Genomic DNA, 6,925 nt, shown 5'->3' with positions numbered 1-6,925 from the left:
GAGGGCGAAGTAGCTCCGGGAAGATACGTCCCTTAGTCACGCGTACCGACGACCTCGGTCCTCCTCTCTGACCTTCCTGCCGCTGGACCCGCGCGTGCCTACGTGCGTGCGTGAGGAAGAGGAATGGAATCAAATCAAATGGCACCAGGGAAGGGAACCGAAGACCTTGACGCTAGGGACGAGAAGGAAAGGGGTCGGACCTTGACGAGCAGCTCCATGGCGTCGGGCTCACGGATCAGGGAGACGCCAGCGGCCTCCTGGTCTTGTCCCGGCGCTGATCGCCGCCATGGCCTGCTGGATATCGCCATGGCCCGGAGTTCGGCGGGTGCGATCCCGGCGACAGGGATTCAAGCCGCCCTGCCCTGGAGATACGGCGGCGGCGTCTCCCCTCGGACGGCGGCGTCGGCAATGAACGAGTTCGTACCTGGGCGGTGGCTACCAAGAGTCGGCGGCAGGAAGATCGGAGATACGGAAGGCCTTCTTACATGTGCCAGTCAACCGGCGAGGCTCGGCCATATCCTTACGCTACTGTCATTGCTGCTCGTTTCTTGTGGAGTCGGCAGCATCCCCTGTTCCTCTTCAACGACGACAGTCCATGATAATAGCACGGACGTGATCTCGCTACTAGATTTCAAGCGGGCCATCACCATCGTCTCAAGTCAAGCCTTGAGATCTTGGCACACCGGTATCCCCGTTTGCAATTGGGAGGGCGTCGTCTGCAGCGTCCCCGTTTGCAAGTCGGAGGGCGTCGTCTGCAGTTGACCCGAAGTACCCGGGGCGAGTCACCGAGCTGAACCTTTCCAACCTATCTTTGTCGGGCACGATTTCACCGTCCCTCGGGAATCTAACATTCCTTAGGAGTTAGGAGTCTGCAACTGTCCATGAATGGCTCCACCGGCGTGATACCTCCTTTCAACCGTCTCCAAAGATTGGGGTACCTTTCCTTGTGGGGCAACTCACTGGGACGGGAGTACTGCTTCTGTCCCCCCCCCCCCCCCACCCCCACCCCCACCCCGGCACCCGTGTCGTCCCCAGCGGGCGACCCGGGGGCGACTAGGGTTTCCCCCCGCCGCCGGCTCCCCTTCCTACATCTCCTCCCCTCGCCGCCACCTGAGGGACGCCTGGCAAGCCCTGGCGGCTGCCGATGAAGGTTGTGGCGAGGCCTCTCGTCGCTTCGTTCCCGCGCGAAGGACCCCGGACACCGGGGCGGCGGCCCCGGACGGCGAGGCGGCGCAGCCTCTGCGATAGGCGGCGTGCGCGGGATGTGACGGCCGGCGTCCTCGGCTGCTCGGGCGGCGCGGATCCGGCGGGTGGTGGTTGTGGCGCGGTCTTCTTCCGCTCCAGATCTGAAGGTCGAGCTGCTCCTCCCCCTCTGCTCACTCCTCCCCTCCGGCTGTGTCCGATCTGCAGCTTTTGCTGCCAGTTCCGGTGCTGGCGGGGTGCCGGTGGCATATCTCGAGTCCGGGGGAAACCCTTGGTCGGATCTCCGACCACGGCGGTGAGGGCGCGTGCGCGCATCGCCTTTTCTCCTTCGAGGCACCGCTGAGGTCTCCCGTATCCATCCCCGTTCCAGATCCCGGGTGAAAGCCCAAAACGTCATTCCCTCCTTGGAGGCGCCGCCTTGGGTTTGTCTGGTTCTCCGGGTGAGTGGTGCCGAGATAGGAGAGCGCTCGTCAGCTGCGAGTCCAAGCAGAGGCTTCCCAAGCTTCGCCCTTGGGTCTTTGCAGCTTGTTTCTTCGACAATCCTTCCTGTGGTTTTCCTTCTGCTCTCGGTGACCCCGGGCAGGTGGCAGTGCAGCTAGTGGTGTGCCTTCGGCGTGGTGAGGACTGTGCGATATGCCTGCTCTGGGTTTCGACCGGCACCTGCTTTTGCTCTCGGGTGAGCGCCCAACGACCCGACGGTGCGGCGCCTTCGATCCTAGGCGAGAGGATTGGGGTCTTCTTCGGCGTTGGAAGACAGGTTTCGTGATCCCAATCCCACGATCCGGCTGCGCGCAGTTCTTGCAGGCCTTTGGCTGATCCTTGACGCTACTCTGCTCCCTTGCTCTTGGTGCCGATGTGCAACGGGCTTCGATATTACTTGCAGGTCTTTCATGTGTATCTCTATGTGTGCAGTAGTGTGCGTTGCGTTGTAAACTGCTCTGTCAGCTTCCTTGTATCTTTCGGTCGTTCTTGTTTGGTGGCCTTGTGTAATCCTGGCCGGTTGATGGCTTTGTTAATTTAAAGTCGGGCTCCCCCTTGAGCCTTCGTTCTAAAAAAAGCTCACTGGGAGGGATCATTCCGGATACTCTTACAAATTGCTCCAATCTACAGAACCTAGTCCTGTCTAGCAACTTACTAATAGGAGAATTTCCCAGCGGTATAGACCGCCTATCCAATCTAGTGTGGTTAGATCTTGGAGGAAAGAATCTCACCGGCGAAATCCCACCAAGCCGAAAAAACATCAGTCAGCTTGAAGAGATCTCACTTGTTGATAATAAGCTCACCGGAACCATTCCTGATGAGTTGGGAAAACTCCCAAACCTTTCTGAATTAAACCTTGCTGAAAATAGGCTATCAGGTGGAATCCCGGAACCCTGTACAAATACAATCAGTCTTCTCTCCAATATTTATTATTAGGTTCCAATATGCTTGGGAAAACACTGCCGTCTATCTTTGGTGATACCCTCCTGAATCTTGCATATCTCTATCTGGACGATAACAATTTTGAAGGTCATCTCCCAGCATCACTAGGCAATATTTCAGGGCTATATTGGTTGGACATGTCGTTCAACAATTTCGTTGGTCAAATTCTAAGTTCTTTTGGTAACCTTGGAACGTTAGATTACCTAAACCTTCAGCAAAATAATTTGTCGGGTTTCATCCCAATAGAGCTTGGCGGACTAAAGCAGCTCAACCATCTGGATTTGTCTGATAACAGTCTGCGAGGTGGAGTGCCATGAAACGAAGTATTTGTTGGAAATAACAGTCCCCCCTCACTTGGAGGCAACCGGTGGGATGGGGACCTCTTTGGAGGAACACTGGATCTGCTCCCATTTCCTAACATCTCTCAGAGAAAAGATACACAGTACGCACTATTACATACTCCATCCGTCACATAATATAAGAGTGTTCTTGTTATGACTGGCATATTAGGGGCTTAGCACAGTGGGCTGTGGCCCAAGTTATCTTATCGTTATTAGGGGCTTAGCCCAATTATCTTATCGTTATTAGGGTCGTTTGCTTAGGAGTCAAGTAAACCTCTCTATATAAGGAGAGAAGATGTATCAATCTAATCAAGCAAGAAGCAATCAGTATTTGCTCGGCTTTTCTTAGGGAGCCGGGAGACCTAACCCTAGCCGCCTCTTGCGCCGCCGCTGCCTCTTCTCCACCACGCAAGGACGGCGCCCAGCCGCCGGCCGCCGCGCCCTCAACCTCGTCTTCCACCGCTTTCCTGCGGACCACCTGTGCACACCGGACTAACGCCATCCTCTTCGCTGCTCCGTACCGCCGAGCCGTACACTCACGGCGGTCCTGCTCAAACACCGCCGCGCTTCGCCAAGCTCGCCTTCGCCACCTACGACGGCGCTGAGGACCCCCTCAACTGGCTCAACCAGTGCGAACAGTTCTTCCGGGGGCAACGGACGCTCGCGTCGGACCGCACCTGGCTTGCCTCTTATCACCTCCGCGGCGCCGCACAGACGTGGTACTACGCCCTCGAGCAGGACGAGGGTGGCATGCCCCCATGGGAGCGTTTTCGCGAGTTCTGCCTCCTTCGATTCGGACTGCCGATACGTGGGAGCCGGCTGGCGGAGTTGGGCCGCCTTCCCTTCACCTCTACGGTGCAGGACTACACCGACCGCTTTCAGGCCATGGCGTGCCACGCGTCCGGCGTGATGGCTCACCAGTGGGCCGAACTCTTCGTCGGCGGTCTGCCAGATCATATCCGCGTGGACGTCGAGCTGCAGGAACCCCAGGACCTCCAGACGGCCATGTACGATGTCCGCGCGTTCGAGCGTCGCGCGGTGGCCATCCAGGAGGCATCACCGTCCCAGGCCGCTGGGCCGCCACCCTGGCCGGATGTTCCCGCGCAGGGTCGGCCTGCTCAGGCTTCCGCGGCACCCCTTGCCGCGACCGGGGCGCGCCCGTTCCGCCGGCTCACCTCGGCTGAGCTACTCGAGCGTCGCCGCCAAGGGTTGTGCTTCAACTGCGACGAGACCTACATGCCCGGCCACATCTGCCCCCGACTCTTCTACCTGAAGGCTGCAGACTACATTGAGGAGGACGCCGTCGCCGCCGGGCTCGGCGACCTGGCTGCCCCAGCTGTCGCGGAGGTGTTTGACGCTGGTTGATCACCTCGAGGAGTTCAGCACGCGCTTTCCTGCCTTACAGCTCGAGGACGAGCTGTTTGTGCAGGTGGGGAGAAGTGTTATGACCGGCATATTAGGGGCTTAGCCCAGTGGGCTGTGGCCCAAGTTATCTTATCGTTATTAGGGGCTTAGCCCAATTATCTTATCGTTATTAGGGTCGTTTGCTTAGGAGTCAAGTAAACCTCTCTATATAAGGAGAGAAGATGTATCAATCTAATCAAGCAAGAAGCAATCAGTATTTGCTCGGCTTCCCTTAGGGAGCCGGGAGACCTAACTCTAGCCGCCTCTTGCGCCGCCGCCGCCTCTTCTCCACCACGCAAGGACGGCGCTCAGCCGCCGGCCTCCGCGCCCTCAACCTCGTCTTCCTCCTTCTTTCCCCTACAATCTCCGCCCTAGAACCGGCAGAACCCTAGCTCCTAACAGTTTTTTACACTACACTAGTGCCAAAATGATTCTTATATTACGGGACGTGTTGAGTAAATAGGCAATTTCTCGATTAAATTAATCCACGAGTAAAACACTAGCATGGCATTGACACAAATAAACGCATACTGATATTCAGTCAAGCTAGCACATACTACGCTAATTGCAGAAAGATCTGCGTATAACGCTAGCATGGCTAAAACAGAAAACAGTAGGAGCGGGATAAACGAGTTATACCCTCCAGTAGGCCACGCAGAGGCCGCGGCTTTGGTGGCAGCAGCGGCGTCCTCGGCGGCCTTCTTGTCGGCTTCAGCTTTCTCGGCGGCGGCACGTTCGGCGTCGGTGGACATGGTGATGATGAAGGCGACGCGGACGTAGAGGAAGTAGACGATCGGAAGCGAGCAGTCACATAATCGCTGCCCAAAAACCTATTCGCCCCTCACCCCATACAGGGACCAGAAAGGTGTGGTTTCGGAGACCTGCTCTCCCGTCAACCGTGTACGTGGCGGACGGGATGGAGTCTCCGGCGGCAGCAGGAACAAGGGAACGACGGTGGGCGTGTGCGTGGAGCAGATGTGATCTGTTCGTGGCGGCTAGGGTTAGGAGACACCGCACACTTATATAGGCGCAGCCGCGTGGAGAGACGTGGGCTCGACCCACGTCCGATTCCGTGACAGCCCACGATCCGACGTCTCAGATCGTGGCCCAGCTGTCACAGAACTCTCCGTTAGTGACTGGCAAAAATAAGCGCGTAGGTGTGAGCTCGGCTCGGCTCAATCCCGCAACCCGCGGCGCGTCGTGACGAGGCGAGGCGTGGCGTGGCACGGCGGGCGGCGGAGGAGGAGTGCGCGAGGGCCTCTTCTCTTCTCAAGCTCCAATAGCATGTAGAAGAGAAACCCTTATAAGGAGGTCCAACTCCTCTTCCACTTCCGGGGTGGGACTAAACTTCCCACTACACCTAGTACCATATAACCCACATGGGCCCTTAGATATTTTTCAGAAATTGCTATATGGGCCTAGAGCCCATCTCAAATTTCAGCAATCCCCCACCAGATCTCGAGGGCCCATTGTGTCCTCTGTTCCAATTACTGTTTCGATATACCAGTGTTTCAGTGAAGACCTGTTAAGGTTGAGCTTCACCTAGAGCAAGTAGCTACACCCCTTCACAACTGAACAATGGACTATGCCTTGAATTGTCAGTTTGGCGTAAAGAAGTTTCACCACATGTCTTACTAGTACTAGGCTGCCGAAGGCTGACCCCTCGGGTGGAGCATATAAGTCACACTCCTGGCCTATTCATGAGCTTACTAGATATCACCCCAATCTCATAGACTGTGACCAGCAGTCGGGCTCATATAGGTGTGTTCCTCCAAAGATCGCTCTGTAGGATAGCATCTTGCTTTCATAAGCTTTGGAACACATTAAGACAGTAGTCATCCTACCATACAGTATCGAGAGTATTGCATCTCCAACGGAGTGGGTTAGTATAGTTACTCTCCTCAATTCACCACTGGCTTGTTTTCCCAGGTCCTAAATCACGGGATCTCCGTTCACATAGGTTGGGTTACTACCATGGCAACTCATGTGGGTCTCATACACATCTCCCTCGATGCATTATCTATCACAACACGTAATAGCCCTTTCGTAAAGGGATCTGCCAGATTCTTAGTCGTATCGACATACTCCAACGCTATCACTCCGGAGTTTCTTAATTTTCTGACAGCCTTTAATCTCATTCGTATGTGTTTGTTGGACTTCATGTTGTCCTTTGAACTTTTCACCTTGGTGATGACAGTCTGATTATCGCAGTTCATAAGGATAGCCGGAACCGGTTTATCAACCAATGGCAAGTCCATCAAAAGATCTCGAAGCCATCCTGCTTCGACACCAAATGTGTCTAATGCTGTTAATTTTGCTTCCATTGTCGATCTCGTTAAGATCGTTTGCTTGCAAGACTTCCAGGAAATAGCGCCACCTCCAAGAGTAAACATATACCCAGTTGTGGCCTTCATCTCATCAGCATCAGAGATCCAATTTGCATCACTATACCCTTCAAGTACCGACGGGTATCCGGTATACTGAAGTCCAGAGTTCATAGTACCTTTCAGATAGCGCATAACTCTTTCAACAGGATGCCAATGTACATCACCCGG

The 6,925-nt window shown here is 55.4% G+C and overlaps 1 pseudogene; it reads left to right on the top strand.

Moving 5' to 3' along the window:
• Positions 1–306: 306 nt before the first annotated feature.
• On the top strand, positions 307–2,942 carry LOC123142784 (probable leucine-rich repeat receptor-like protein kinase At1g35710; annotated as a pseudogene).
• Positions 2,943–6,925: the final 3,983 nt, after the last annotated feature.

Source organism: Triticum aestivum, chromosome 6D (assembly GCF_018294505.1).
Source record: "Triticum aestivum cultivar Chinese Spring chromosome 6D, IWGSC CS RefSeq v2.1, whole genome shotgun sequence".
Classification (NCBI taxonomy): domain Eukaryota; kingdom Viridiplantae; phylum Streptophyta; class Magnoliopsida; order Poales; family Poaceae; genus Triticum; species Triticum aestivum.
The sequence above is the reverse complement of the archived record's forward strand: the minus strand, read 5'-3'. Positions and strand labels throughout refer to the sequence as shown.